Source organism: Lithobates pipiens, unplaced genomic scaffold (genome assembly GCF_037356315.1).
Source record: "Lithobates pipiens isolate NorthernLeopardFrog02 unplaced genomic scaffold, aLitPip1_a1.2 Scaffold_16, whole genome shotgun sequence".
Taxonomy (NCBI): domain Eukaryota; kingdom Metazoa; phylum Chordata; class Amphibia; order Anura; family Ranidae; genus Lithobates; species Lithobates pipiens.
Window position 1 is genome coordinate 202,700,335 of NW_027507748.1, and position 27,711 is coordinate 202,728,045.

Here is a 27,711-nt window from a genome sequence, read left to right on the forward strand (position 1 = left end):
ATATTAATTATTACTACTTGATTTCTACAAGTAGTTTACATTGGATTTTGACAAACATGTTCACAATTTGTTGAAGGAATAGTGATTAAAATGTTGCTGAAATCTTTGATTTGTCAAGGTAGGACTATATTTTCAGGGATCATTTCTGTAGAATGCAAAGGGAGAAATGTGCTCGAAAGTGTCCATACTCACCTTCCACGATGATGAATTTTAGGGTTCTTGTCTCATTAGGACTGCTGTTGGCAGTGCTGCTCTCTGCAGATGCTGCCACCATTTGATGACTTGGTCATCTTTCCTGATGGGAAGATAGCTGGCGGGAACTCATTCAGAGTGGTTGTTTGAATGCTAAATGTCTATTTTTGTTTTAAAAACAGCTGAGTTTGTAAGTTTGTGTTTATGTCTATCTTGAAATCTATGCTTTTTTTTTTGTATTTGTCAGATGGAAAGGAAAAAAATGACATTATACTTCTATTTGGGAAGATTATTTGCAGTGTGACACGCAGTAGCTGCCAATGTTTTTCCTTTGGCTTCTGCGCTTGGAGGAATTGCAAAACTGAAACAACGCTCACGGAACCCAAGGAAAAATTATGGTGCTTTATATGTTAAAAAGATAAAGAAAATACTGTCATCACTGACAAACCATTCTTTCGGAAGCAAAAGAAACATGCCAGACCATTCTGTTTTTAAAGTGGTGGAAACAAAAATACTCCATCTGTGTTTTAGTTTCTCCTGTTACTGCGCTGAACAAGACTGTGAGGTGCTGTTAAAACTTTGCTCGGCTTACCAAAAGGACATCCAAAAGAATCAAGATAGCCAATATAAGGCATCAAGAAATGTTACAATTTGAGAGAAAAGAATTGCAAAATTATTTTTCTTTAGAATAGGACATTGGCAAACAGGCATATTAATTATTACTACTTGATTTCTACAAGTAGTTTACATTGGATTTTGACAAACATGTTCACAATTTGTTGAAGGAATAGTGATTAAAATGTTGCTGAAATCTTTGATTTGTCAAGGTAGGACTATATTTTCAGGGATCATTTCTGTAGAATGCAAAGGGAGAAATGTGCTCGAAAGTGTCCATACTCACCTTCCACGATGATGAATTTTAGGGTTTTTGTCTCATTAGGACTGCTGTTGGCAGTGCTGCTCTCTGCACATGCTGCCACCATTTGATGACTTGGTCATCTTTCCTGATGAGAAGATGGCTGGCGGGAACTCATTCAGAGTGGTTGTTTGAATGCTAAATGTCTATTTTTGTTTTAAAAACAGCTGAGTTTGCAAGTTTGTGTTTTTGTCTATTTGGAAAACTATGCTTTTTTTTTTTTTTTTTTGTATTTGTCAGATGGAAAGGAAAAAAATGACATTATACTTCTATGTGGGAAGATTATTTGCAGTGTGACACGCAGTAGCTGCCAATGTTTTTCCTTTGGCTTCTGCGCTTGGAGGAATTGCAAAACTGAAACAACGCTCACGGAACCCAAGGAAAAATTATGGTGCTTTATATGTTAAAAAGATAAAGAAAATACTGTCATCACTGACAAACCATTCTTTCGGAAGCAAAAGAAACATGCCAGACCATTCTGTTTTTAAAGTGGTGGAAACAAAAATACTCCATCTGTGTTTTAGTTTCTCCTGTTACTGCGCTGAACAAGACTGTGAGGTGCTGTTAAAACTTTGCTCGGCTTACCAAAAGGACATCCAAAAGAATCAAGATAGCCAATATAAGGCATCAAGAAATGTTACAATTTGAGAGAAAAGAATTGCAAAATTATTTTTCTTTAGAATAGGACATTGGCAAACAGGCATATTAATTATTACTACTTGATTTCTACAAGTAGTTTACATTGGATTTTGACAAACATGTTCACAATTTGTTGAAGGAATAGTGATTAAAATGTTGCTGAAATCTTTGATTTGTCAAGGTAGGACTATATTTTCAGGGATCATTTCTGTAGAATGCAAAGGGAGAAATGTGCTCGAAAGTGTCCATGCTCACCTTCCACGATGATGAATTTTAGGGTTCTTGTCTCATTAGGACTGCTGTTGGCAGTGCTGCTCTCTGCAGATGCTGCCACCATTTGATGACTTGGTCATCTTTCCTGATGGGAAGATGGCTGGCGGGAACTCATTCAGAGTGGTTGTTTGAATGCTAAATGTCTATTTTTGTTTTAAAAACAGTTGAGTTTGCAAGTTTGTGTTTTTGTCTATTTTGAAAACTATGCTTTTTTTTTTTTTGTATTTGTCAGATGGAAAGGAAAAAAATGACATTATACTTCTATGTGGGAAGATTATTTGCAGTGTGACACGCAGTAGCTGCCAATGTTTTTCCTTTGGCTTCTGCGCTTGGAGGAATTGCAAAACTGAAACAACGCTCACGGAACCCAAGGAAAAATTATGGTGCTTTATATGTTAAAAAGATAAAGAAAATACTGTCATCACTGACAAACCATTCTTTCGGAAGCAAAAGAAACATGCCAGACCATTCTGTTTTTAAAGTGGTGGAAACAAAAATACTCCATCTGTGTTTTAGTTTCTCCTGTTACTGCGCTGAACAAGACTGTGAGGTGCTGTTAAAACTTTGCTCGGCTTACCAAAAGGACATCCAAAAGAATCAAGATAGCCAATATAAGGCATCAAGAAATGTTACAATTTGAGAGAAAAGAATTGCAAAATTATTTTTCTTTAGAATAGGACATTGGCAAACAGGCATATTAATTATTACTACTTGATTTCTACAAGTAGTTTACATTGGATTTTGACAAACATGTTCACAATTTGTTGAAGGAATAGTGATTAAAATGTTGCTGAAATCTTTGATTTGTCAAGGTAGGACTATATTTTCAGGGATCATTTCTGTAGAATGCAAAGGGAGAAATGTGCTTGAAAGTGTCCATGCTCACCTTCCACGATGATGAATTTTAGGGTTTTTGTCTCATTAGGACTGCTGTTGGCAGTGCTGCTCTCTGCAGATGCTGCCACCATTTGATGACTTGGTCATCTTTCCTGATGGGAAGATGGCTGGCGGGAACTCATTCAGAGTGGTTGTTTGAATGCTAAATGTCTATTTTTGTTTTAAAAACAGCTGAGTTTGCAAGTTTGTGTTTTTGTCTATTTTGAAAACTATGCTTTTTTTTTTTTTTTTTGTATTTGTCAGATGGAAAGGAAAAAAATGACATTATACTTCTATGTGGGAAGATTATTTGCAGTGTGACACGCAGTAGCTGCCCATGTTTTTCCTTTGGCTTCTGCGCTTGGAGGAATTGCAAAACTGAAACAACGCTCACGGAACCCAAGGAAAAATTATGGTGCTTTATATGTTAAAAAGATAAAGAAAATACTGTCATCACTGACAAACCATTCTTTCGGAAGCAAAAGAAACATGCCAGACCATTCTGTTTTTAAAGTGGTGGAAACAAAAATACTCCATCTGTGTTTTAGTTTCTCCTGTTACTGCGCTGAACAAGACTGTGAGGTGCTGTTAAAACTTTGCTCGGCTTACCAAAAGGACATCCAAAAGAATCAAGATAGCCAATATAAGGCATCAAGAAATGTTACAATTTGAGAGAAAAGAATTGCAAAATTATTTTTCTTTAGAATAGGACATTGGCAAACAGGCATATTAATTATTACTACTTGATTTCTACAAGTAGTTTACATTGGATTTTGACAAACATGTTCACAATTTGTTGAAGGAATAGTGATTAAAATGTTGCTGAAATCTTTGATTTGTCAAGGTAGGACTATATTTTCAGGGATCATTTCTGTAGAATGCAAAGGGAGAAATGTGCTCGAAAGTGTCCATACTCACCTTCCACGATGATGAATTTTAGGGTTCTTGTCTCATTAGGACTGCTGTTGGCAGTGCTGCTCTCTGCAGATGCTGCCACCATTTGATGACTTGGTCATCTTTCCTGATGGGAAGATGGCTGGCGGGAACTCATTCAGAGTGGTTGTTTGAATGCTAAATGTCTATTTTTGTTTTAAAAACAGCTGAGTTTGTAAGTTTGTGTTTATGTCTATCTTGAAATCTATGCTTTTTTTTTTTGTATTTGTCAGATGGAAAGGAAAAAAATGACATTATACTTCTATTTGGGAAGATTATTTGCAGTGTGACACGCAGTAGCTGCCAATGTTTTTCCTTTGGCTTCTGCGCTTGGAGGAATTGCAAAACTGAAACAACGCTCACGGAACCCAAGGAAAAATTATGGTGCTTTATATGTTAAAAAGATAAAGAAAATACTGTCATCACTGACAAACCATTCTTTCGGAAGCAAAAGAAACATGCCAGACCATTCTGTTTTTAAAGTGGTGGAAACAAAAATACTCCATCTGTGTTTTAGTTTCTCCTGTTACTGCGCTGAACAAGACTGTGAGGTGCTGTTAAAACTTTGCTCAGCTTACCAAAAGGACATCCAAAAGAATCAAGATAGCCAATATAAGGCATCAAGAAATGTTACAATTTGAGAGAAAAGAATTGCAAAATTATTTTTCTTTAGAATAGGACATTGGCAAACAGGCATATTAATTATTACTACTTGATTTCTACAAGTAGTTTACATTGGATTTTGACAAACATGTTCACAATTTGTTGAAGGAATAGTGATTAAAATGTTGCTGAAATCTTTGATTTGTCAAGGTAGGACTATATTTTCAGGGATCATTTCTGTAGAATGCAAAGGGAGAAATGTGCTCGAAAGTGTCCATACTCACCTTCCACGATGATGAATTTTAGGGTTTTTGTCTCATTAGGACTGCTGTTGGCAGTGCTGCTCTCTGCAGATGCTGCCACCATTTGATGACTTGGTCATCTTTCCTGATGAGAAGATGGCTGGCGGGAACTCATTCAGAGTGGTTGTTTGAATGCTAAATGTCTATTTTTGTTTTAAAAACAGCTGAGTTTGCAAGTTTGTGTTTTTGTCTATTTTGAAAACTATGCTTTTTTTTTTTTTTTTTGTATTTGTCAGATGGAAAGGAAAAAAATGACATTATACTTCTATGTGGGAAGATTATTTGCAGTGTGACACGCAGTAGCTGCCAATGTTTTTCCTTTGGCTTCTGCGCTTGGAGGAATTGCAAAACTGAAACAACGCTCACGGAACCCAAGGAAAAATTATGGTGCTTTATATGTTAAAAAGATAAAGAAAATACTGTCATCACTGACAAACCATTCTTTCGGAAGCAAAAGAAACATGCCAGACCATTCTGTTTTTAAAGTGGTGGAAACAAAAATACTCCATCTGTGTTTTAGTTTCTCCTGTTACTGCGCTGAACAAGACTGTGAGGTGCTGTTAAAACTTTGCTCGGCTTACCAAAAGGACATCCAAAAGAATCAAGATAGCCAATATAAGGCATCAAGAAATGTTACAATTTGAGAGAAAAGAATTGCAAAATTATTTTTCTTTAGAATAGGACATTGGCAAACAGGCATATTAATTATTACTACTTGATTTCTACAAGTAGTTTACATTGGATTTTGACAAACATGTTCACAATTTGTTGAAGGAATAGTGATTAAAATGTTGCTGAAATCTTTGATTTGTCAAGGTAGGACTATATTTTCAGGGATCATTTCTGTAGAATGCAAAGGGAGAAATGTGCTCGAAAGTGTCCATACTCACCTTCCACGATGATGAATTTTAGGGTTTTTGTCTCATTAGGACTGCTGTTGGCAGTGCTGCTCTCTGCAGATGCTGCCACCATTTGATGACTTGGTCATCTTTCCTGATGGGAAGATGGCTGGCGGGAACTCATTCAGAGTGGTTGTTTGAATGCTGAATGTCTATTTTTGTTTTAAAAACAGCTGAGTTTGCAAGTTTGTGTTTTTGTCTATTTTGAAAACTATGCTTTTTTTTTTTTTTTTTGTATTTGTCAGATGGAAAGGAAAAAAATGACATTATACTTCTATGTGGGAAGATTATTTGCAGTGTGACACGCAGTAGCTGCCAATGTTTTTCCTTTGGCTTCTGCGCTTGGAGGAATTGCAAAACTGAAACAACGCTCACGGAACCCAAGGAAAAATTATGGTGCTTTATATGTTAAAAAGATAAAGAAAATACTGTCATCACTGACAAACCATTCTTTCGGAAGCAAAAGAAACATGCCAGACCATTCTGTTTTTAAAGTGGTGGAAACAAAAATACTCCATCTGTGTTTTAGTTTCTCCTGTTACTGCGCTGAACAAGACTGTGAGGTGCTGTTAAAACTTTGCTCGGCTTACCAAAAGGACATCCAAAAGAATCAAGATAGCCAATATAAGGCATCAAGAAATGTTACAATTTGAGAGAAAAGAATTGCAAAATTATTTTTCTTTAGAATAGGACATTGGCAAACAGGCATATTAATTATTACTACTTGATTTCTACAAGTAGTTTACATTGGATTTTGACAAACATGTTCACAATTTGTTGAAGGAATAGTGATTAAAATGTTGCTGAAATCTTTGATTTGTCAAGGTAGGACTATATTTTCAGGGATCATTTCTGTAGAATGCAAAGGGAGAAATGTGCTCGAAAGTGTCCATGCTCACCTTCCACGATGATGAATTTTAGGGTTCTTGTCTCATTAGGACTGCTGTTGGCAGTGCTGCTCTCTGCAGATGCTGCCACCATTTGATGACTTGGTCATCTTTCCTGATGGGAAGATGGCTGGCGGGAACTCATTCAGAGTGGTTGTTTGAATGCTAAATGTCTATTTTTGTTTTAAAAACAGCTGAGTTTGCAAGTTTGTGTTTTTGTCTATTTTGAAAACTATGCTTTTTTTTTTTTTTTGTATTTGTCAGATGGAAAGGAAAAAAATGACATTATACTTCTATGTGGGAAGATTATTTGCAGTGTGACACGCAGTAGCTGCCAATGTTTTTCCTTTGGCTTCTGCGCTTGGAGGAATTGCAAAACTGAAACAACGCTCACGGAACCCAAGGAAAAATTATGGTGCTTTATATGTTAAAAAGATAAAGAAAATACTGTCATCACTGACAAACCATTCTTTCGGAAGCAAAAGAAACATGCCAGACCATTCTGTTTTTAAAGTGGTGGAAACAAAAATACTCCATCTGTGTTTTAGTTTCTCCTGTTACTGCGCTGAACAAGACTGTGAGGTGCTGTTAAAACTTTGCTCGGCTTACCAAAAGGACATCCAAAAGAATCAAGATAGCCAATATAAGGCATCAAGAAATGTTACAATTTGAGAGAAAAGAATTGCAAAATTATTTTTCTTTAGAATAGGACATTGGCAAACAGGCATATTAATTATTACTACTTGATTTCTACAAGTAGTTTACATTGGATTTTGACAAACATGTTCACAATTTGTTGAAGGAATAGTGATTAAAATGTTGCTGAAATCTTTGATTTGTCAAGGTAGGACTATATTTTCAGGGATCATTTCTGTAGAATGCAAAGGGAGAAATGTGCTCGAAAGTGTCCATGCTCACCTTCCACGATGATGAATTTTAGGGTTCTTGTCTCATTAGGACTGCTGTTGGCAGTGCTGCTCTCTGCAGATGCTGCCACCATTTGATGACTTGGTCATCTTTCCTGATGGGAAGATGGCTGGCGGGAACTCATTCAGAGTGGTTGTTTGAATGCTAAATGTCTATTTTTGTTTTAAAAACAGCTGAGTTTGCAAGTTTGTGTTTTTGTCTATTTTGAAAACTATGCTTTTTTTTTTTTTTTGTATTTGTCAGATGGAAAGGAAAAAAATGACATTATACTTCTATGTGGGAAGATTATTTGCAGTGTGACACGCAGTAGCTGCCAATGTTTTTCCTTTGGCTTCTGCGCTTGGAGGAATTGCAAAACTGAAACAACGCTCACGGAACCCAAGGAAAAATTATGGTGCTTTATATGTTAAAAAGATAAAGAAAATACTGTCATCACTGACAAACCATTCTTTCGGAAGCAAAAGAAACATGCCAGACCATTCTGTTTTTAAAGTGGTGGAAACAAAAATACTCCATCTGTGTTTTAGTTTCTCCTGTTACTGCGCTGAACAAGACTGTGAGGTGCTGTTAAAACTTTGCTCGGCTTACCAAAAGGACATCCAAAAGAATCAAGATAGCCAATATAAGGCATCAAGAAATGTTACAATTTGAGAGAAAAGAATTGCAAAATTATTTTTCTTTAGAATAGGACATTGGCAAACAGGCATATTAATTATTACTACTTGATTTCTACAAGTAGTTTACATTGGATTTTGACAAACATGTTCACAATTTGTTGAAGGAATAGTGATTAAAATGTTGCTGAAATCTTTGATTTGTCAAGGTAGGACTATATTTTCAGGGATCATTTCTGTAGAATGCAAAGGGAGAAATGTGCTCGAAAGTGTCCATACTCACCTTCCACGATGATGAATTTTAGGGTTCTTGTCTCATTAGGACTGCTGTTGGCAGTGCTGCTCTCTGCAGATGCTGCCACCATTTGATGACTTGGTCATCTTTCCTGATGGGAAGATGGCTGGCGGGAACTCATTCAGAGTGGTTGTTTGAATGCTAAATGTCTATTTTTGTTTTAAAAACAGCTGAGTTTGCAAGTTTGTGTTTTTGTCTATTTTGAAAACTATGCTTTTTTTTTTTCTGTATTTGTCAGATGGAAAGGAAAAAAATGACATTATACTTCTATGTGGGAAGATTATTTGCAGTGTGACACGCAGTAGCTGCCAATGTTTTTCCTTTGGCTTCTGCGCTTGGAGGAATTGCAAAACTGAAACAACGCTCACGGAACCCAAGGAAAAATTATGGTGCTTTATATGTTAAAAAGATAAAGAAAATACTGTCATCACTGACAAACCATTCTTTGGGAAGCAAAAGAAACATGCCAGACCATTCTGTTTTTAAAGTGGTGGAAACAAAATACTCCATCTGTGTTTTAGTTTCTCCTGTTACTGCGCTGAACAAGACTGTGAGGTGCTGTTAAAACTTTGCTCGGCTTACCAAAAGGACATCCAAAAGAATCAAGATAGCCAATATAAGGCATCAAGAAATGTTACAATTTGAGAGAAAAGAATTGCAAAATTATTTTTCTTTAGAATAGGACATTGGCAAACAGGCATATTAATTATTACTACTTGATTTCTACAAGTAGTTTACATTGGATTTTGACAAACATGTTCACAATTTGTTGAAGGAATAGTGATTAAAATGTTGCTGAAATCTTTGATTTGTCAAGGTAGGACTATATTTTCAGGGATCATTTCTGTAGAATGCAAAGGGAGAAATGTGCTCGAAAGTGTCCATACTCACCTTCCACGATGATGAATTTTAGGGTTCTTGTCTCATTAGGACTGCTGTTGGCAGTGCTGCTCTCTGCAGATGCTGCCACCATTTGATGACTTGGTCATCTTTCCTGATGGGAAGATGGCTGGCGGGAACTCATTCAGAGTGGTTGTTTGAATGCTAAATGTCTATTTTTGTTTTAAAAACAGCTGAGTTTGCAAGTTTGTGTTTTTGTCTATTTTGAAAACTATGCTTTTTTTTTTTTTTTTTTGTATTTGTCAGATGGAAAGGAAAAAAATGACATTATACTTCTATGTGGGAAGATTATTTGCAGTGTGACACGCAGTAGCTGCCAATGTTTTTCCTTTGGCTTCTGCGCTTGGAGGAATTGCAAAACTGAAACAACGCTCACGGAACCCAAGGAAAAATGATGGTGCTTTATATGTTAAAAAGATAAAGAAAATACTGTCATCACTGACAAACCATTCTTTCGGAAGCAAAAGAAACATGCCAGACCATTCTGTTTTTAAAGTGGTGGAAACAAAAATACTCCATCTGTGTTTTAGTTTCTCCTGTTACTGCGCTGAACAAGACTGTGAGGTGCTGTTAAAACTTTGCTCGGCTTACCAAAAGGACATCCAAAAGAATCAAGATAGCCAATATAAGGCATCAAGAAATGTTACAATTTGAGAGAAAAGAATTGCAAAATTATTTTTCTTTAGAATAGGACATTGGCAAACAGGCATATTAATTATTACTACTTGATTTCTACAAGTAGTTTACATTGGATTTTGACAAACATGTTCACAATTTGTTGAAGGAATAGTGATTAAAATGTTGCTGAAATCTTTGATTTGTCAAGGTAAGACTATATTTTCAGGGATCATTTCTGTAGAATGCAAAGGGAGAAATGTGCTCGAAAGTGTCCATACTCACCTTCCACGATGATGAATTTTAGTGTTCTTGTCTCATTAGGACTGCTGTTGGCAGTGCTGCTCTCTGCAGATGCTGCCACCATTTGATGACTTGGTCATCTTTCCTGATGGGAAGATGGCTGGCGGGAACTCATTCAGAGTGGTTGTTTGAATGCTAAATGTCTATTTTTGTTTTAAAAACAGCTGAGTTTGCAAGTTTGTGTTTTTGTCTATTTTGAAAACTATGCTTTTTTTTTTTTTTGTATTTGTCAGATGGAAAGAAAAAAAATGACATTATACTTCTATGTGGGAAGATTATTTGCAGTGTGACACGCAGTAGCTGCCAATGTTTTTCCTTTGGCTTCTGCGCTTGGAGGAATTGCAAAACTGAAACAACGCTCACGGAACCCAAGGAAAAATTATGGTGCTTTATATGTTAAAAAGATAAAGAAAATACTGTCATCACTGACAAACCATTCTTTCGGAAGCAAAAGAAACATGCCAGACCATTCTGTTTTTAAAGTGGTGGAAACAAAAATACTCCATCTGTGTTTTAGTTTCTCCTGTTACTGCGCTGAACAAGACTGTGAGGTGCTGTTAAAACTTTGCTCGGCTTACCAAAAGGACATCCAAAAGAATCAAGATAGCCAATATAAGGCATCAAGAAATGTTACAATTTGAGAGAAAAGAATTGCAAAATTATTTTTCTTTAGAATAGGACATTGGCAAACAGGCATATTAATTATTACTACTTGATTTCTACAAGTAGTTTACATTGGATTTTGACAAACATGTTCACAATTTGTTGAAGGAATAGTGATTAAAATGTTGCTGAAATCTTTGATTTGTCAAGGTAGGACTATATTTTCAGGGATCATTTCTGTAGAATGCAAAGGGAGAAATGTGCTCGAAAGTGTCCATACTCACCTTCCACGATGATGAATTTTAGGGTTCTTGTCTCATTAGGACTGCTGTTGGCAGTGCTGCTCTCTGCAGATGCTGCCACCATTTGATGACTTGGTCATCTTTCCTGATGGGAAGATGGCTGGCGGGAACTCATTCAGAGTGGTTGTTTGAATGCTAAATGTCTATTTTTGTTTTAAAAACAGTTGAGTTTGCAAGTTTGTGTTTTTGTCTATTTTGAAAACTATGCTTTTTTTTTTTTTGTATTTGTCAGATGGAAAGGAAAAAAATGACATTATACTTCTATGTGGGAAGATTATTTGCAGTGTGACACGCAGTAGCTGCCAATGTTTTTCCTTTGGCTTCTGCGCTTGGAGGAATTGCAAAACTGAAACAACGCTCACGGAACCCAAGGAAAAATTATGGTGCTTTATATGTTAAAAAGATAAAGAAAATACTGTCATCACTGACAAACCATTCTTTGGGAAGCAAAAGAAACATGCCAGACCATTCTGTTTTTAAAGTGGTGGAAACAAAATACTCCATCTGTGTTTTAGTTTCTCCTGTTACTGCGCTGAACAAGACTGTGAGGTGCTGTTAAAACTTTGCTCGGCTTACCAAAAGGACATCCAAAAGAATCAAGATAGCCAATATAAGGCATCAAGAAATGTTACAATTTGAGAGAAAAGAATTGCAAAATTATTTTTCTTTAGAATAGGACATTGGCAAACAGGCATATTAATTATTACTACTTGATTTCTACAAGTAGTTTACATTGGATTTTGACAAACATGTTCACAATTTGTTGAAGGAATAGTGATTAAAATGTTGCTGAAATCTTTGATTTGTCAAGGTAGGACTATATTTTCAGGGATCATTTCTGTAGAATGCAAAGGGAGAAATGTGCTCAAAAGTGTCCATACTCACCTTCCACGATGATGAATTTTAGGGTTCTTGTCTCATTAGGACTGCTGTTGGCAGTGCTGCTCTCTGCAGATGCTGCCACCATTTGATGACTTGGTCATCTTTCCTGATGGGAAGATGGCTGGCGGGAACTCATTCAGAGTGGTTGTTTGAATGCTAAATGTCTATTTTTGTTTTAAAAACAGCTGAGTTTGCAAGTTTGTGTTTTTGTCTATTTTGAAAACTATGCTTTTTTTTTTTTTTTTTGTATTTGTCAGATGGAAAGGAAAAAAATGACATTATACTTCTATGTGGGAAGATTATTTGCAGTGTGACACGCAGTAGCTGCCAATGTTTTTCCTTTGGCTTCTGCGCTTGGAGGAATTGCAAAACTGAAACAACGCTCACGGAACCCAAGGAAAAATGATGGTGCTTTATATGTTAAAAAGATAAAGAAAATACTGTCATCACTGACAAACCATTCTTTCGGAAGCAAAAGAAACATGCCAGACCATTCTGTTTTTAAAGTGGTGGAAACAAAAATACTCCATCTGTGTTTTAGTTTCTCCTGTTACTGCGCTGAACAAGACTGTGAGGTGCTGTTAAAACTTTGCTCGGCTTACCAAAAGGACATCCAAAAGAATCAAGATAGCCAATATAAGGCATCAAGAAATGTTACAATTTGAGAGAAAAGAATTGCAAAATTATTTTTCTTTAGAATAGGACATTGGCAAACAGGCATATTAATTATTACTACTTGATTTCTACAAGTAGTTTACATTGGATTTTGACAAACATGTTCACAATTTGTTGAAGGAATAGTGATTAAAATGTTGCTGAAATCTTTGATTTGTCAAGGTAAGACTATATTTTCAGGGATCATTTCTGTAGAATGCAAAGGGAGAAATGTGCTCGAAAGTGTCCATACTCACCTTCCACGATGATGAATTTTAGGGTTCTTGTCTCATTAGGACTGCTGTTGGCAGTGCTGCTCTCTGCAGATGCTGCCACCATTTAATGACTTGGTCATCTTTCCTGATGGGAAGATGGCTGGCGGGAACTCATTCAGAGTGGTTGTTTGAATGCTAAATGTCTATTTTTGTTTTAAAAACAGCTGAGTTTGCAAGTTTGTGTTTTTGTCTATTTTGAAAACTATGCTTTTTTTTTTTTTTGTATTTGTCAGATGGAAAGGAAAAAAATGACATTATACTTCTATGTGGGAAGATTATTTGCAGTGTGACACGCAGTAGCTGCCAATGTTTTTCCTTTGGCTTCTGCGCTTGGAGGAATTGCAAAACTGAAACAACGCTCACGGAACCCAAGGAAAAATTATGGTGCTTTATATGTTAAAAAGATAAAGAAAATACTGTCATCACTGACAAACCATTCTTTCGGAAGCAAAAGAAACATGCCAGACCATTCTGTTTTTAAAGTGGTGGAAACAAAAATACTCCATCTGTGTTTTAGTTTCTCCTGTTACTGCGCTGAACAAGACTGTGAGGTGCTGTTAAAACTTTGCTCGGCTTACCAAAAGGACATCCAAAAGAATCAAGATAGCCAATATAAGGCATCAAGAAATGTTACAATTTGAGAGAAAAGAATTGCAAAATTATTTTTCTTTAGAATAGGACATTGGCAAACAGGCATATTAATTATTACTACTTGATTTCTACAAGTAGTTTACATTGGATTTTGACAAACATGTTCACAATTTGTTAAAGGAATAGTGATTAAAATGTTGCTGAAATCTTTGATTTGTCAAGGTAGGACTATATTTTCAGGGATCATTTCTGTAGAATGCAAAGGGAGAAATGTGCTCGAAAGTGTCCATACTCACCTTCCACGATGATGAATTTTAGGGTTCTTGTCTCATTAGGACTGCTGTTGGCAGTGCTGCTCTCTGCAGATGCTGCCACCATTTGATGACTTGGTCATCTTTCCTGATGGGAAGATGGCTGGCGGGAACTCATTCAGAGTGGTTGTTTGAATGCTAAATGTCTATTTTTGTTTTAAAAACAGCTGAGTTTGCAAGTTTGTGTTTTTGTCTATTTTGAAAACTATGCTTTTTTTTTTTTTTGTATTTGTCAGATGGAAAGGAAAAAAATGACATTATACTTCTATGTGGGAAGATTATTTGCAGTGTGACACGCAGTAGCTGCCAATGTTTTTCCTTTGGCTTCTGCGCTTGGAGGAATTGCAAAACTGAAACAACGCTCACGGAACCCAAGGAAAAATTATGGTGCTTTATATGTTAAAAAGATAAAGAAAATACTGTCATCACTGACAAACCATTCTTTCGGAAGCAAAAGAAACATGCCAGACCATTCTGTTTTTAAAGTGGTGGAAACAAAAATACTCCATCTGTGTTTTAGTTTCTCCTGTTACTGCGCTGAACAAGACTGTGAGGTGCTGTTAAAACTTTGCTCGGCTTACCAAAAGGACATCCAAAAGAATCAAGATAGCCAATATAAGGCATCAAGAAATGTTACAATTTGAGAGAAAAGAATTGCAAAATTATTTTTCTTTAGAATAGGACATTGGCAAACAGGCATATTAATTATTACTACTTGATTTCTACAAGTAGTTTACATTGGATTTTGACAAACATGTTCACAATTTGTTGAAGGAATAGTGATTAAAATGTTGCTGAAATCTTTGATTTGTCAAGGTAGGACTATATTTTCAGGGATCATTTCTGTAGAATGCAAAGGGAGAAATGTGCTCGAAAGTGTCCATACTCACCTTCCACGATGATGAATTTTAGGGTTCTTGTCTCATTAGGACTGCTGTTGGCAGTGCTGCTCTCTGCAGATGCTGCCACCATTTGATGACTTGGTCATCTTTCCTGATGGGAAGATGGCTGGCGGGAACTCATTCAGAGTGGTTGTTTGAATGCTAAATGTCTATTTTTGTTTTAAAAACAGTTGAGTTTGCAAGTTTGTGTTTTTGTCTATTTTGAAAACTATGCTTTTTTTTTTTTTGTATTTGTCAGATGGAAAGGAAAAAAATGACATTATACTTCTATGTGGGAAGATTATTTGCAGTGTGACACGCAGTAGCTGCCAATGTTTTTCCTTTGGCTTCTGCGCTTGGAGGAATTGCAAAACTGAAACAACGCTCACGGAACCCAAGGAAAAATTATGGTGCTTTATATGTTAAAAAGATAAAGAAAATACTGTCATCACTGACAAACCATTCTTTCGGAAGCAAAAGAAACATGCCAGACCATTCTGTTTTTAAAGTGGTGGAAACAAAAATACTCCATCTGTGTTTTAGTTTCTCCTGTTACTGCGCTGAACAAGACTGTGAGGTGCTGTTAAAACTTTGCTCGGCTTACCAAAAGGACATCCAAAAGAATCAAGATAGCCAATATAAGGCATCAAGAAATGTTACAATTTGAGAGAAAAGAATTGCAAAATTATTTTTCTTTAGAATAGGACATTGGCAAACAGGCATATTAATTATTACTACTTGATTTCTACAAGTAGTTTACATTGGATTTTGACAAACATGTTCACAATTTGTTGAAGGAATAGTGATTAAAATGTTGCTGAAATCTTTTATTTGTCAAGGTAGGACTATATTTTCAGGGATCATTTCTGTAGAATGCAAAGGGAGAAATGTGCTCGAAAGTGTCCATGCTCACCTTCCACGATGATGAATTTTAGGGTTCTTGTCTCATTAGGACTGCTGTTGGCAGTGCTGCTCTCTGCAGATGCTGCCACCATTTGATGACTTGGTCATCTTTCCTGATGGGAAGATGGCTGGCGGGAACTCATTCAGAGTGGTTGTTTGAATGCTAAATGTCTATTTTTGTTTTAAAAACAGCTGAGTTTGCAAGTTTGTGCTTTTGTCTATTTTGAAAACTATGCTTTTTTTTTTTTTTTGTATTTGTCAGATGGAAAGGAAAAAAATGACATTATACTTCTATGTGGGAAGATTATTTGCAGTGTGACACGCAGTAGCTGCCAATGTTTTTCCTTTGGCTTCTGCGCTTGGAGGAATTGCAAAACTGAAACAACGCTCACGGAACCCAAGGAAAAATTATGGTGCTTTATATGTTAAAAAGATAAAGAAAATACTGTCATCACTGACAAACCATTCTTTCGGAAGCAAAAGAAACATGCCAGACCATTCTGTTTTTAAAGTGGTGGAAACAAAAATACTCCATCTGTGTTTTAGTTTCTCCTGTTACTGCGCTGAACAAGACTGTGAGGTGCTGTTAAAACTTTGCTCGGCTTACCAAAAGGACATCCAAAAGAATCAAGATAGCCAATATAAGGCATCAAGAAATGTTACAATTTGAGAGAAAAGAATTGCAAAATTATTTTTCTTTAGAATAGGACATTGGCAAACAGGCATATTAATTATTACTACTTGATTTCTACAAGTAGTTTACATTGGATTTTGACAAACATGTTCACAATTTGTTGAAGGAATAGTGATTAAAATGTTGCTGAAATCTTTGATTTGTCAAGGTAGGACTATATTTTCAGGGATCATTTCTGTAGAATGCAAAGGGAGAAATGTGCTCGAAAGTGTCCATACTCACCTTCCACGATGATGAATTTTAGGGTTCTTGTCTCATTAGGACTGCTGTTGGCAGTGCTGCTCTCTGCAGATGCTGCCACCATTTGATGACTTGGTCATCTTTCCTGATGGGAAGATGGCTGGCGGGAACTCATTCAGAGTGGTTGTTTGAATGCTAAATGTCTATTTTTGTTTTAAAAACAGCTGAGTTTGCAAGTTTGTGTTTTTGTCTATTTTGAAAACTATGCTTTTTTTTTTTCTGTATTTGTCAGATGGAAAGGAAAAAAATGACATTATACTTCTATGTGGGAAGATTATTTGCAGTGTGACACGCAGTAGCTGCCAATGTTTTTCCTTTGGCTTCTGCGCTTGGAGGAATTGCAAAACTGAAACAACGCTCACGGAACCCAAGGAAAAATTATGGTGCTTTATATGTTAAAAAGATAAAGAAAATACTGTCATCACTGACAAACCATTCTTTGGGAAGCAAAAGAAACATGCCAGACCATTCTGTTTTTAAAGTGGTGGAAACAAAATACTCCATCTGTGTTTTAGTTTCTCCTGTTACTGCGCTGAACAAGACTGTGAGGTGCTGTTAAAACTTTGCTCGGCTTACCAAAAGGACATCCAAAAGAATCAAGATAGCCAATATAAGGCATCAAGAAATGTTACAATTTGAGAGAAAAGAATTGCAAAATTATTTTTCTTTAGAATAGGACATTGGCAAACAGGCATATTAATTATTACTACTTGATTTCTACAAGTAGTTTACATTGGATTTTGACAAACATGTTCACAATTTGTTGAAGGAATAGTGATTAAAATGTTGCTGAAATCTTTGATTTGTCAAGGTAGGACTATATTTTCAGGGATCATTTCTGTAGAATGCAAAGGGAGAAATGTGCTCGAAAGTGTCCATACTCACCTTCCACGATGATGAATTTTAGGGTTCTTGTCTCATTAGGACTGCTGTTGGCAGTGCTGCTCTCTGCAGATGCTGCCACCATTTGATGACTTGGTCATCTTTCCTGATGGGAAGATGGCTGGCGGGAACTCATTCAGAGTGGTTGTTTGAATGCTAAATGTCTATTTTTGTTTTAAAAACAGCTGAGTTTGCAAGTTTGTGTTTTTGTCTATTTTGAAAACTATGCTTTTTTTTTTTTTTTTTTGTATTTGTCAGATGGAAAGGAAAAAAATGACATTATACTTCTATGTGGGAAGATTATTTGCAGTGTGACACGCAGTAGCTGCCAATGTTTTTCCTTTGGCTTCTGCGCTTGGAGGAATTGCAAAACTGAAACAACGCTCACGGAACCCAAGGAAAAATGATGGTGCTTTATATGTTAAAAAGATAAAGAAAATACTGTCATCACTGACAAACCATTCTTTCGGAAGCAAAAGAAACATGCCAGACCATTCTGTTTTTAAAGTGGTGGAAACAAAAATACTCCATCTGTGTTTTAGTTTCTCCTGTTACTGCGCTGAACAAGACTGTGAGGTGCTGTTAAAACTTTGCTCGGCTTACCAAAAGGACATCCAAAAGAATCAAGATAGCCAATATAAGGCATCAAGAAATGTTACAATTTGAGAGAAAAGAATTGCAAAATTATTTTTCTTTAGAATAGGACATTGGCAAACAGGCATATTAATTATTACTACTTGATTTCTACAAGTAGTTTACATTGGATTTTGACAAACATGTTCACAATTTGTTGAAGGAATAGTGATTAAAATGTTGCTGAAATCTTTGATTTGTCAAGGTAAGACTATATTTTCAGGGATCATTTCTGTAGAATGCAAAGGGAGAAATGTGCTCAAAAGTGTCCATACTCACCTTCCACGATGATGAATTTTAGGGTTCTTGTCTCATTAGGACTGCTGTTGGCAGTGCTGCTCTCTGCAGATGCTGCCACCATTTGATGACTTGGTCATCTTTCCTGATGGGAAGATGGCTGGCGGGAACTCATTCAGAGTGGTTGTTTGAATGCTAAATGTCTATTTTTGTTTTAAAAACAGCTGAGTTTGCAAGTTTGTGTTTTTGTCTATTTTGAAAACTATGCTTTTTTTTTTTTTTGTATTTGTCAGATGGAAAGAAAAAAAATGACATTATACTTCTATGTGGGAAGATTATTTGCAGTGTGACACGCAGTAGCTGCCAATGTTTTTCCTTTGGCTTCTGCGCTTGGAGGAATTGCAAAACTGAAACAACGCTCACGGAACCCAAGGAAAAATTATGGTGCTTTATATGTTAAAAAGATAAAGAAAATACTGTCATCACTGACAAACCATTCTTTCGGAAGCAAAAGAAACATGCCAGACCATTCTGTTTTTAAAGTGGTGGAAACAAAAATACTCCATCTGTGTTTTAGTTTCTCCTGTTACTGCGCTGAACAAGACTGTGAGGTGCTGTTAAAACTTTGCTCGGCTTACCAAAAGGACATCCAAAAGAATCAAGATAGCCAATATAAGGCATCAAGAAATGTTACAATTTGAGAGAAAAGAATTGCAAAATTATTTTTCTTTAGAATAGGACATTGGCAAACAGGCATATTAATTATTACTACTTGATTTCTACAAGTAGTTTACATTGGATTTTGACAAACATGTTCACAATTTGTTGAAGGAATAGTGATTAAAATGTTGCTGAAATCTTTGATTTGTCAAGGTAGGACTATATTTTCAGGGATCATTTCTGTAGAATGCAAAGGGAGAAATGTGCTCGAAAGTGTCCATACTCACCTTCCACGATGATGAATTTTAGGGTTCTTGTCTCATTAGGACTGCTGTTGGCAGTGCTGCTCTCTGCAGATGCTGCCACCATTTGATGACTTGGTCATCTTTCCTGATGGGAAGATGGCTGGCGGGAACTCATTCAGAGTGGTTGTTTGAATGCTAAATGTCTATTTTTGTTTTAAAAACAGTTGAGTTTGCAAGTTTGTGTTTTTGTCTATTTTGAAAACTATGCTTTTTTTTTTTTTGTATTTGTCAGATGGAAAGGAAAAAAATGACATTATACTTCTATGTGGGAAGATTATTTGCAGTGTGACACGCAGTAGCTGCCAATGTTTTTCCTTTGGCTTCTGCGCTTGGAGGAATTGCAAAACTGAAACAACGCTCACGGAACCCAAGGAAAAATTATGGTGCTTTATATGTTAAAAAGATAAAGAAAATACTGTCATCACTGACAAACCATTCTTTGGGAAGCAAAAGAAACATGCCAGACCATTCTGTTTTTAAAGTGGTGGAAACAAAATACTCCATCTGTGTTTTAGTTTCTCCTGTTACTGCGCTGAACAAGACTGTGAGGTGCTGTTAAAACTTTGCTCGGCTTACCAAAAGGACATCCAAAAGAATCAAGATAGCCAATATAAGGCATCAAGAAATGTTACAATTTGAGAGAAAAGAATTGCAAAATTATTTTTCTTTAGAATAGGACATTGGCAAACAGGCATATTAATTATTACTACTTGATTTCTACAAGTAGTTTACATTGGATTTTGACAAACATGTTCACAATTTGTTGAAGGAATAGTGATTAAAATGTTGCTGAAATCTTTGATTTGTCAAGGTAGGACTATATTTTCAGGGATCATTTCTGTAGAATGCAAAGGGAGAAATGTGCTCGAAAGTGTCCATACTCACCTTCCACGATGATGAATTTTAGGGTTCTTGTCTCATTAGGACTGCTGTTGGCAGTGCTGCTCTCTGCAGATGCTGCCACCATTTGATGACTTGGTCATCTTTCCTGATGGGAAGATGGCTGGCGGGAACTCATTCAGAGTGGTTGTTTGAATGCTAAATGTCTATTTTTGTTTTAAAAACAGCTGAGTTTGCAAGTTTGTGTTTTTGTCTATTTTGAAAACTATGCTTTTTTTTTTTTTTTTTGTATTTGTCAGATGGAAAGGAAAAAAATGACATTATACTTCTATGTGGGAAGATTATTTGCAGTGTGACACGCAGTAGCTGCCAATGTTTTTCCTTTGGCTTCTGCGCTTGGAGGAATTGCAAAACTGAAACAACGCTCACGGAACCCAAGGAAAAATGATGGTGCTTTATATGTTAAAAAGATAAAGAAAATACTGTCATCACTGACAAACCATTCTTTCGGAAGCAAAAGAAACATGCCAGACCATTCTGTTTTTAAAGTGGTGGAAACAAAAATACTCCATCTGTGTTTTAGTTTCTCCTGTTACTGCGCTGAACAAGACTGTGAGGTGCTGTTAAAACTTTGCTCGGCTTACCAAAAGGACATCCAAAAGAATCAAGATAGCCAATATAAGGCATCAAGAAATGTTACAATTTGAGAGAAAAGAATTGCAAAATTATTTTTCTTTAGAATAGGACATTGGCAAACAGGCATATTAATTATTACTACTTGATTTCTACAAGTAGTTTACATTGGATTTTGACAAACATGTTCACAATTTGTTGAAGGAATAGTGATTAAAATGTTGCTGAAATCTTTGATTTGTCAAGGTAAGACTATATTTTCAGGGATCATTTCTGTAGAATGCAAAGGGAGAAATGTGCTCGAAAGTGTCCATACTCACCTTCCACGATGATGAATTTTAGGGTTCTTGTCTCATTAGGACTGCTGTTGGCAGTGCTGCTCTCTGCAGATGCTGCCACCATTTAATGACTTGGTCATCTTTCCTGATGGGAAGATGGCTGGCGGGAACTCATTCAGAGTGGTTGTTTGAATGCTAAATGTCTATTTTTGTTTTAAAAACAGCTGAGTTTGCAAGTTTGTGTTTTTGTCTATTTTGAAAACTATGCTTTTTTTTTTTTTTGTATTTGTCAGATGGAAAGGAAAAAAATGACATTATACTTCTATGTGGGAAGATTATTTGCAGTGTGACACGCAGTAGCTGCCAATGTTTTTCCTTTGGCTTCTGCGCTTGGAGGAATTGCAAAACTGAAACAACGCTCACGGAACCCAAGGAAAAATTATGGTGCTTTATATGTTAAAAAGATAAAGAAAATACTGTCATCACTGACAAACCATTCTTTCGGAAGCAAAAGAAACATGCCAGACCATTCTGTTTTTAAAGTGGTGGAAACAAAAATACTCCATCTGTGTTTTAGTTTCTCCTGTTACTGCGCTGAACAAGACTGTGAGGTGCTGTTAAAACTTTGCTCGGCTTACCAAAAGGACATCCAAAAGAATCAAGATAGCCAATATAAGGCATCAAGAAATGTTACAATTTGAGAGAAAAGAATTGCAAAATTATTTTTCTTTAGAATAGGACATTGGCAAACAGGCATATTAATTATTACTACTTGATTTCTACAAGTAGTTTACATTGGATTTTGACAAACATGTTCACAATTTGTTAAAGGAATAGTGATTAAAATGTTGCTGAAATCTTTGATTTGTCAAGGTAGGACTATATTTTCAGGGATCATTTCTGTAGAATGCAAAGGGAGAAATGTGCTCGAAAGTGTCCATACTCACCTTCCACGATGATGAATTTTAGGGTTCTTGTCTCATTAGGACTGCTGTTGGCAGTGCTGCTCTCTGCAGATGCTGCCACCATTTGATGACTTGGTCATCTTTCCTGATGGGAAGATGGCTGGCGGGAACTCATTCAGAGTGGTTGTTTGAATGCTAAATGTCTATTTTTGTTTTAAAAACAGCTGAGTTTGCAAGTTTGTGTTTTTGTCTATTTTGAAAACTATGCTTTTTTTTTTTTTTGTATTTGTCAGATGGAAAGGAAAAAAATGACATTATACTTCTATGTGGGAAGATTATTTGCAGTGTGACACGCAGTAGCTGCCAATGTTTTTCCTTTGGCTTCTGCGCTTGGAGGAATTGCAAAACTGAAACAAAGCTCACGGAACCCAAGGAAAAATTATGGTGCTTTATATGTTAAAAAGATAAAGAAAATACTGTCATCACTGACAAACCATTCTTTCGGAAGCAAAACAAACATGCCAGACCATTCTGTTTTTAAAGTGGTGGAAACAAAAATACTCCATCTGTGTTTTAGTTTCTCCTGTTACTGCGCTGAACAAGACTGTGAGGTGCTGTTAAAACTTTGCTCGGCTTACCAAAAGGACATCCAAAAGAATCAAGATAGCCAATATAAGGCATCAAGAAATGTTACAATTTGAGAGAAAAGAATTGCAAAATTATTTTTCTTTAGAATAGGACATTGGCAAACAGGCATATTAATTATTACTACTTGATTTCTACAAGTAGTTTACATTGGATTTTGACAAACATGTTCACAATTTGTTGAAGGAATAGTGATTAAAATGTTGCTGAAATCTTTGATTTGTCAAGGTAGGACTATATTTTCAGGGATCATTTCTGTAGAATGCAAAGGGAGAAATGTGCTCGAAAGTGTCCATACTCACCTTCCACGATGATGAATTTTAGGGTTCTTGTCTCATTAGGACTGCTGTTGGCAGTGCTGCTCTCTGCAGATGCTGCCACCATTTGATGACTTGGTCATCTTTCCTGATGGGAAGATGGCTGGCGGGAACTCATTCAGAGTGGTTGTTTGAATGCTAAATGTCTATTTTTGTTTTAAAAACAGTTGAGTTTGCAAGTTTGTGTTTTTGTCTATTTTGAAAACTATGCTTTTTTTTTTTTTTGTATTTGTCAGATGGAAAGGAAAAAAATGACATTATACTTCTATGTGGGAAGATTATTTGCAGTGTGACACGCAGTAGCTGCCAATGTTTTTCCTTTGGCTTCTGCGCTTGGAGGAATTGCAAAACTGAAACAACGCTCACGGAACCCAAGGAAAAATTATGGTGCTTTATATGTTAAAAAGATAAAGAAAATACTGTCATCACTGACAAACCATTCTTTCGAAAGCAAAAGAAACATGCCAGACCATTCTGTTTTTAAATTGCTGGAAACAAAAATACTCCATCTGTGTTTTAGTTTCTCCTGTTACTGCGCTGAACAAGACTGTGAGGTGCTGTTAAAACTTTGCTCGGCTTACCAAAAGGACATCCAAAAGAATCAAGATAGCCAATATAAGGCATCAAGAAATGTTACAATTTGAGAGAAAAGAATTGCAAAATTATTTTTCTTTAGAATAGGACATTGGCAAACAGGCATATTAATTATTACTACTTGATTTCTACAAGTAGTTTACATTGGATTTTGACAAACATGTTCACAATTTGTTGAAGGAATAGTGATTAAAATGTTGCTGAAATCTTTGATTTGTCAAGGTAGGACTATATTTTCAGGGATCATTTCTGTAGAATGCAAAGGGAGAAATGTGTTCGAAAGTGTCCATGCTCACCTTCCACGATGATGAATTTTAGGGTTCTTGTCTCATTAGGACTGCTGTTGGCAGTGCTGCTCTCTGCAGATGCTGCCACCATTTGATGACTTGGTCATCTTTCCTGATGGGAAGATGGCTGGCGGGAACTCATTCAGAGTGGTTGTTTGAATGCTAAATGTCTATTTTTGTTTTAAAAACAGCTGAGTTTGCAAGTTTGTGTTTTTGTCTATTTTGAAAACTATGCTTTTTTTTTTTTTTTGTATTTGTCAGATGGAAAGGAAAAAAATGACATTATACTTCTATGTGGGAAGATTATTTGCAGTGTGACACGCAGTAGCTGCCAATGTTTTTCCTTTGGCTTCTGCGCTTGGAGGAATTGCAAAACTGAAACAACGCTCACGGAACCCAAGGAAAAATGATGGTGCTTTATATGTTAAAAAGATAAAGAAAATACTGTCATCACTGACAAACCATTCTTTCGGAAGCAAAAGAAACATGCCAGACCATTCTGTTTTTAAAGTGGTGGAAACAAAAATACTCCATCTGTGTTTTAGTTTCTCCTGTTACTGCGCTGAACAAGACTGTGAGGTGCTGTTAAAACTTTGCTCGGCTTACCAAAAGGACATCCAAAAGAATCAAGATAGCCAATATAAGGCATCAAGAAATGTTACAATTTGAGAGAAAAGAATTGCAAAATTATTTTTCTTTAGAATAGGACATTGGCAAACAGGCATATTAATTATTACTACTTGATTTCTACAAGTAGTTTACATTGGATTTTGACAAACATGTTCACAATTTGTTGAAGGAATAGTGATTAAAATGTTGCTGAAATCTTTGATTTGTCAAGGTAGGACTATATTTTCAGGGATCATTTCTGTAGAATGCAAAGGGAGAAATGTGCTCGAAAGTGTCCATACTCACCTTCCACGATGATGAATTTTAGGGTTCTTGTCTCATTAGGACTGCTGTTGGCAGTGCTGCTCTCTGCAGATGCTGCCACTATTTGATGACTTGGTCATCTTTCCTGATGGGAAGATGGCTGGCGGGAACTCATTCAGAGTGGTTGTTTGAATGCTAAATGTCTATTTTTGTTTTAAAAACAGCTGAGTTTGCAAGTTTGTGTTTTTGTCTATTTTGAAAACTATGCTTTTTTTTTTTTTTCTGTATTTGTCAGATGGAAAGGAAAAAAATGACATTATACTTCTATGTGGGAAGATTATTTGCAGTGTGACACGCAGTAGCTGCCAATGTTTTTCCTTTGGCTTCTGCGCTTGGAGGAATTGCAAAACTGAAACAACGCTCACGGAACCCAAGGAAAAATTATGGTGCTTTATATGTTAAAAAGATAAAGAAAATACTGTCATCACTGACAAACCATTCTTTGGGAAGCAAAAGAAACATGCCAGACCATTCTGTTTTTAAAGTGGTGGAAACAAAAATACTCCATCTGTGTTTTAGTTTCTCCTGTTACTGCGCTGAACAAGACTGTGAGGTGCTGTTAAAACTTTGCTCGGCTTACCAAAAGGACATCCAAAAGAATCAAGATAGCCAATATAAGGCATCAAGAAATGTTACAATTTGAGAGAAAAGAATTGCAAAATTATTTTTCTTTAGAATAGGACATTGGCAAACAGGCATATTAATTATTACTACTTGATTTCTACAAGTAGTTTACATTGGATTTTGACAAACATGTTCACAATTTGTTGAAGGAATAGTGATTAAAATGTTGCTGAAATCTTTGATTTGTCAAGGTAGGACTATATTTTCAGGGATCATTTCTGTAGAATGCAAAGGGAGAAATGTGCTCGAAAGTGTCCATACTCACCTTCCACGATGATGAATTTTAGGGTTCTTGTCTCATTAGGACTGCTGTTGGCAGTGCTGCTCTCTGCAGATGCTGCCACCATTTGATGACTTGGTCATCTTTCCTGATGGGAAGATGGCTGGCGGGAACTCATTCAGAGTGGTTGTTTGAATGCTAAATGTCTATTTTTGTTTTAAAAACAGCTGAGTTTGCAAGTTTGTGTTTTTGTCTATTTTGAAAACTATGCTTTTTTTTTTTTTTGTATTTGTCAGATGGAAAGGAAAAAAATGACATTATACTTCTATGTGGGAAGATTATTTGCAGTGTGACACGCAGTAGCTGCCAATGTTTTTCCTTTGGCTTCTGCGCTTGGAGGAATTGCAAAACTGAAACAACACTCACGGAACCCAAGGAAAAATTATGGTGCTTTATATGTTAAAAAGATAAAGAAAATACTGTCATCACTGACAAACCATTCTTTCGGAAGCAAAAGAAACATGCCAGACCATTCTGTTTTTAAAGTGGTGGAAACAAAAATACTCCATCTGTGTTTTAGTTTCTCCTGTTACTGCGCTGAACAAGACTGTGAGGTGCTGTTAAAACTTTGCTCGGCTTACCAAAAGGACATCCAAAAGAATCAAGATAGCCAATATAAGGCATCAAGAAATGTTACAATTTGAGAGAAAAGAATTGCAAAATTATTTTTCTTTAGAATAGGACATTGGCAAACAGGCATATTAATTATTACTACTTGATTTCTACAAGTAGTTTACATTGGATTTTGACAAACATGTTCACAATTTGTTGAAGGAATAGTGATTAAAATGTTGCTGAAATCTTTGATTTGTCAAGGTAGGACTATATTTTCAGGGATTATTTCTGTAGAATGCAAAGGGAGAAATGTGCTCGAAAGTGTCCATACTCACCTTCCACGATGATGAATTTTAGGGTTCTTGTCTCATTAGGACTGCTGTTGGCAGTGCTGCTCTCTGCAGATGCTGCCACCATTTGATGACTTGGTCATCTTTCCTGATGGGAAGATGGCTGGCGGGAACTCATTCAGAGTGGTTGTTTGAATGCTGAATGTCTATTTTTGTTTTAAAAACAGCTGAGTTTGCAAGTTTGTGTTTTTGTCTATTTTGAAAACTATGCTTTTTTTTTTTTTGTATTTGTCAGATGGAAAGGAAAAAAATGACATTATACTTCTATGTGGGAAGATTATTTGCAGTGTGACACGCAGTAGCTGCCAATGTTTTTCCTTTGGCTTCTGCGCTTGGAGGAATTGCAAAACTGAAACAACGCTCACGGAACCCAAGGAAAAATTATGGTGCTTTATATGTTAAAAAGATAAAGAAAATACTGTCATCACTGACAAACCATTCTTTCGGAAGCAAAAGAAACATGCCAGACCATTCTGTTTTTAAAGTGGTGGAAACAAAAATACTCCATCTGTGTTTTAGTTTCTCCTGTTACTGCGCTGAACAAGACTGTGAGGTGCTGTTAAAACTTTGCTCGGCTTACCAAAAGGACATCCAAAAGAATCAAGATAGCCAATATAAGGCATCAAGAAATGTTACAATTTGAGAGAAAAGAATTGCAAAATTATTTTTCTTTAGAATAGGACATTGGCAAACAGGCATATTAATTATTACTACTTGATTTCTACAAGTAGTTTACATTGGATTTTGACAAACATGTTCACAATTTGTTGAAGGAATAGTGATTAAAATGTTGCTGAAATCTTTGATTTGTCAAGGTAGGACTATATTTTCAGCGATCATTTCTGTAGAATGCAAAGGGAGAAATGTGCTCGAAAGTGTCCATACTCACCTTCCACGATGATCAATTTTAGGGTTTTTGTCTCATTAGGACTGCTGTTGGCAGTGCTGCTCTCTGCAGATGCTGCCACCATTTGATGACTTGGTCATCTTTCCTGATGGGAAGATGGCTGGCGGGAACTCATTCAGAGTGGTTGTTTGAATGCTAAATGTCTATTTTTGTTTTAAAAACAGCTGAGTTTGCAAGTTTGTGTTTTTGTCTATTTTGAAAACTATGCTTTTTTTTTTTTTTTTTTGTCAGATGGAAAGGAAAAAAATGACATTATACTTCTATGTGGGAAGATTATTTGCAGTGTGACACGCAGTAGCTGCCAATGTTTTTCCTTTGGCTTCTGCGCTTGGAGGA

General features: G+C 36.2%; 31 non-coding genes across 31 annotated transcripts; all 31 read left to right on the forward strand.

Annotated features, from left to right (window-relative positions):
* The first annotated feature begins 120 nt into the window (after positions 1-120).
* Positions 121-335, forward strand: LOC143984830 (small nucleolar RNA U3). The gene has a single exon (XR_013275175.1). It is a non-coding gene; the product is annotated as a small nucleolar RNA U3 (small nucleolar RNA).
* A 686-nt stretch (positions 336-1,021) lies between these two features.
* Positions 1,022-1,236, forward strand: LOC143985144 (small nucleolar RNA U3). Its single transcript, XR_013275444.1, has one exon. It is a non-coding gene; the product is annotated as a small nucleolar RNA U3 (small nucleolar RNA).
* A 694-nt stretch (positions 1,237-1,930) lies between these two features.
* On the forward strand, positions 1,931-2,145 carry LOC143984782 (small nucleolar RNA U3). Its single transcript, XR_013275133.1, has one exon. It is a non-coding gene; the product is annotated as a small nucleolar RNA U3 (small nucleolar RNA).
* Positions 2,146-2,834: 689 nt separating this feature from the next.
* On the forward strand, positions 2,835-3,049 carry LOC143984945 (small nucleolar RNA U3). Its single transcript, XR_013275275.1, has one exon. It is a non-coding gene; the product is annotated as a small nucleolar RNA U3 (small nucleolar RNA).
* Positions 3,050-3,742: 693 nt separating this feature from the next.
* On the forward strand, positions 3,743-3,957 carry LOC143984651 (small nucleolar RNA U3). Its single transcript, XR_013275020.1, has one exon. It is a non-coding gene; the product is annotated as a small nucleolar RNA U3 (small nucleolar RNA).
* A 687-nt stretch (positions 3,958-4,644) lies between these two features.
* On the forward strand, positions 4,645-4,859 carry LOC143985025 (small nucleolar RNA U3). Its single transcript, XR_013275342.1, has one exon. It is a non-coding gene; the product is annotated as a small nucleolar RNA U3 (small nucleolar RNA).
* A 693-nt stretch (positions 4,860-5,552) lies between these two features.
* On the forward strand, positions 5,553-5,767 carry LOC143984883 (small nucleolar RNA U3). Its single transcript, XR_013275221.1, has one exon. It is a non-coding gene; the product is annotated as a small nucleolar RNA U3 (small nucleolar RNA).
* A 693-nt stretch (positions 5,768-6,460) lies between these two features.
* LOC143984783 (small nucleolar RNA U3) lies at positions 6,461-6,675 on the forward strand. Its single transcript, XR_013275134.1, has one exon. It is a non-coding gene; the product is annotated as a small nucleolar RNA U3 (small nucleolar RNA).
* A 691-nt stretch (positions 6,676-7,366) lies between these two features.
* On the forward strand, positions 7,367-7,581 carry LOC143984784 (small nucleolar RNA U3). Its single transcript, XR_013275135.1, has one exon. It is a non-coding gene; the product is annotated as a small nucleolar RNA U3 (small nucleolar RNA).
* A 691-nt stretch (positions 7,582-8,272) lies between these two features.
* LOC143984653 (small nucleolar RNA U3) lies at positions 8,273-8,487 on the forward strand. The gene has a single exon (XR_013275021.1). It is a non-coding gene; the product is annotated as a small nucleolar RNA U3 (small nucleolar RNA).
* A 688-nt stretch (positions 8,488-9,175) lies between these two features.
* LOC143984654 (small nucleolar RNA U3) lies at positions 9,176-9,390 on the forward strand. The gene has a single exon (XR_013275022.1). It is a non-coding gene; the product is annotated as a small nucleolar RNA U3 (small nucleolar RNA).
* Positions 9,391-10,084: 694 nt separating this feature from the next.
* On the forward strand, positions 10,085-10,299 carry LOC143984805 (small nucleolar RNA U3). Its single transcript, XR_013275153.1, has one exon. It is a non-coding gene; the product is annotated as a small nucleolar RNA U3 (small nucleolar RNA).
* A 690-nt stretch (positions 10,300-10,989) lies between these two features.
* Positions 10,990-11,204, forward strand: LOC143984655 (small nucleolar RNA U3). The gene has a single exon (XR_013275023.1). It is a non-coding gene; the product is annotated as a small nucleolar RNA U3 (small nucleolar RNA).
* Positions 11,205-11,892: 688 nt separating this feature from the next.
* LOC143984548 (small nucleolar RNA U3) lies at positions 11,893-12,107 on the forward strand. Its single transcript, XR_013274930.1, has one exon. It is a non-coding gene; the product is annotated as a small nucleolar RNA U3 (small nucleolar RNA).
* Positions 12,108-12,800: 693 nt separating this feature from the next.
* Positions 12,801-13,015, forward strand: LOC143984873 (small nucleolar RNA U3). Its single transcript, XR_013275212.1, has one exon. It is a non-coding gene; the product is annotated as a small nucleolar RNA U3 (small nucleolar RNA).
* Positions 13,016-13,705: 690 nt separating this feature from the next.
* Positions 13,706-13,920, forward strand: LOC143984656 (small nucleolar RNA U3). The gene has a single exon (XR_013275024.1). It is a non-coding gene; the product is annotated as a small nucleolar RNA U3 (small nucleolar RNA).
* Positions 13,921-14,610: 690 nt separating this feature from the next.
* LOC143984657 (small nucleolar RNA U3) lies at positions 14,611-14,825 on the forward strand. The gene has a single exon (XR_013275025.1). It is a non-coding gene; the product is annotated as a small nucleolar RNA U3 (small nucleolar RNA).
* A 689-nt stretch (positions 14,826-15,514) lies between these two features.
* On the forward strand, positions 15,515-15,729 carry LOC143984785 (small nucleolar RNA U3). Its single transcript, XR_013275136.1, has one exon. It is a non-coding gene; the product is annotated as a small nucleolar RNA U3 (small nucleolar RNA).
* Positions 15,730-16,420: 691 nt separating this feature from the next.
* Positions 16,421-16,635, forward strand: LOC143984658 (small nucleolar RNA U3). The gene has a single exon (XR_013275026.1). It is a non-coding gene; the product is annotated as a small nucleolar RNA U3 (small nucleolar RNA).
* Positions 16,636-17,323: 688 nt separating this feature from the next.
* On the forward strand, positions 17,324-17,538 carry LOC143984659 (small nucleolar RNA U3). Its single transcript, XR_013275027.1, has one exon. It is a non-coding gene; the product is annotated as a small nucleolar RNA U3 (small nucleolar RNA).
* Positions 17,539-18,232: 694 nt separating this feature from the next.
* On the forward strand, positions 18,233-18,447 carry LOC143984510 (small nucleolar RNA U3). The gene has a single exon (XR_013274897.1). It is a non-coding gene; the product is annotated as a small nucleolar RNA U3 (small nucleolar RNA).
* Positions 18,448-19,137: 690 nt separating this feature from the next.
* On the forward strand, positions 19,138-19,352 carry LOC143984660 (small nucleolar RNA U3). Its single transcript, XR_013275028.1, has one exon. It is a non-coding gene; the product is annotated as a small nucleolar RNA U3 (small nucleolar RNA).
* A 688-nt stretch (positions 19,353-20,040) lies between these two features.
* Positions 20,041-20,255, forward strand: LOC143984661 (small nucleolar RNA U3). The gene has a single exon (XR_013275029.1). It is a non-coding gene; the product is annotated as a small nucleolar RNA U3 (small nucleolar RNA).
* Positions 20,256-20,948: 693 nt separating this feature from the next.
* LOC143984874 (small nucleolar RNA U3) lies at positions 20,949-21,163 on the forward strand. The gene has a single exon (XR_013275213.1). It is a non-coding gene; the product is annotated as a small nucleolar RNA U3 (small nucleolar RNA).
* Positions 21,164-21,853: 690 nt separating this feature from the next.
* Positions 21,854-22,068, forward strand: LOC143984662 (small nucleolar RNA U3). The gene has a single exon (XR_013275030.1). It is a non-coding gene; the product is annotated as a small nucleolar RNA U3 (small nucleolar RNA).
* Positions 22,069-22,758: 690 nt separating this feature from the next.
* Positions 22,759-22,973, forward strand: LOC143984664 (small nucleolar RNA U3). Its single transcript, XR_013275031.1, has one exon. It is a non-coding gene; the product is annotated as a small nucleolar RNA U3 (small nucleolar RNA).
* Positions 22,974-23,663: 690 nt separating this feature from the next.
* Positions 23,664-23,878, forward strand: LOC143984792 (small nucleolar RNA U3). The gene has a single exon (XR_013275142.1). It is a non-coding gene; the product is annotated as a small nucleolar RNA U3 (small nucleolar RNA).
* Positions 23,879-24,569: 691 nt separating this feature from the next.
* On the forward strand, positions 24,570-24,784 carry LOC143984904 (small nucleolar RNA U3). Its single transcript, XR_013275240.1, has one exon. It is a non-coding gene; the product is annotated as a small nucleolar RNA U3 (small nucleolar RNA).
* A 692-nt stretch (positions 24,785-25,476) lies between these two features.
* On the forward strand, positions 25,477-25,691 carry LOC143984665 (small nucleolar RNA U3). Its single transcript, XR_013275032.1, has one exon. It is a non-coding gene; the product is annotated as a small nucleolar RNA U3 (small nucleolar RNA).
* A 690-nt stretch (positions 25,692-26,381) lies between these two features.
* LOC143985009 (small nucleolar RNA U3) lies at positions 26,382-26,596 on the forward strand. The gene has a single exon (XR_013275328.1). It is a non-coding gene; the product is annotated as a small nucleolar RNA U3 (small nucleolar RNA).
* Positions 26,597-27,285: 689 nt separating this feature from the next.
* LOC143985177 (small nucleolar RNA U3) lies at positions 27,286-27,500 on the forward strand. Its single transcript, XR_013275473.1, has one exon. It is a non-coding gene; the product is annotated as a small nucleolar RNA U3 (small nucleolar RNA).
* Positions 27,501-27,711: the final 211 nt, after the last annotated feature.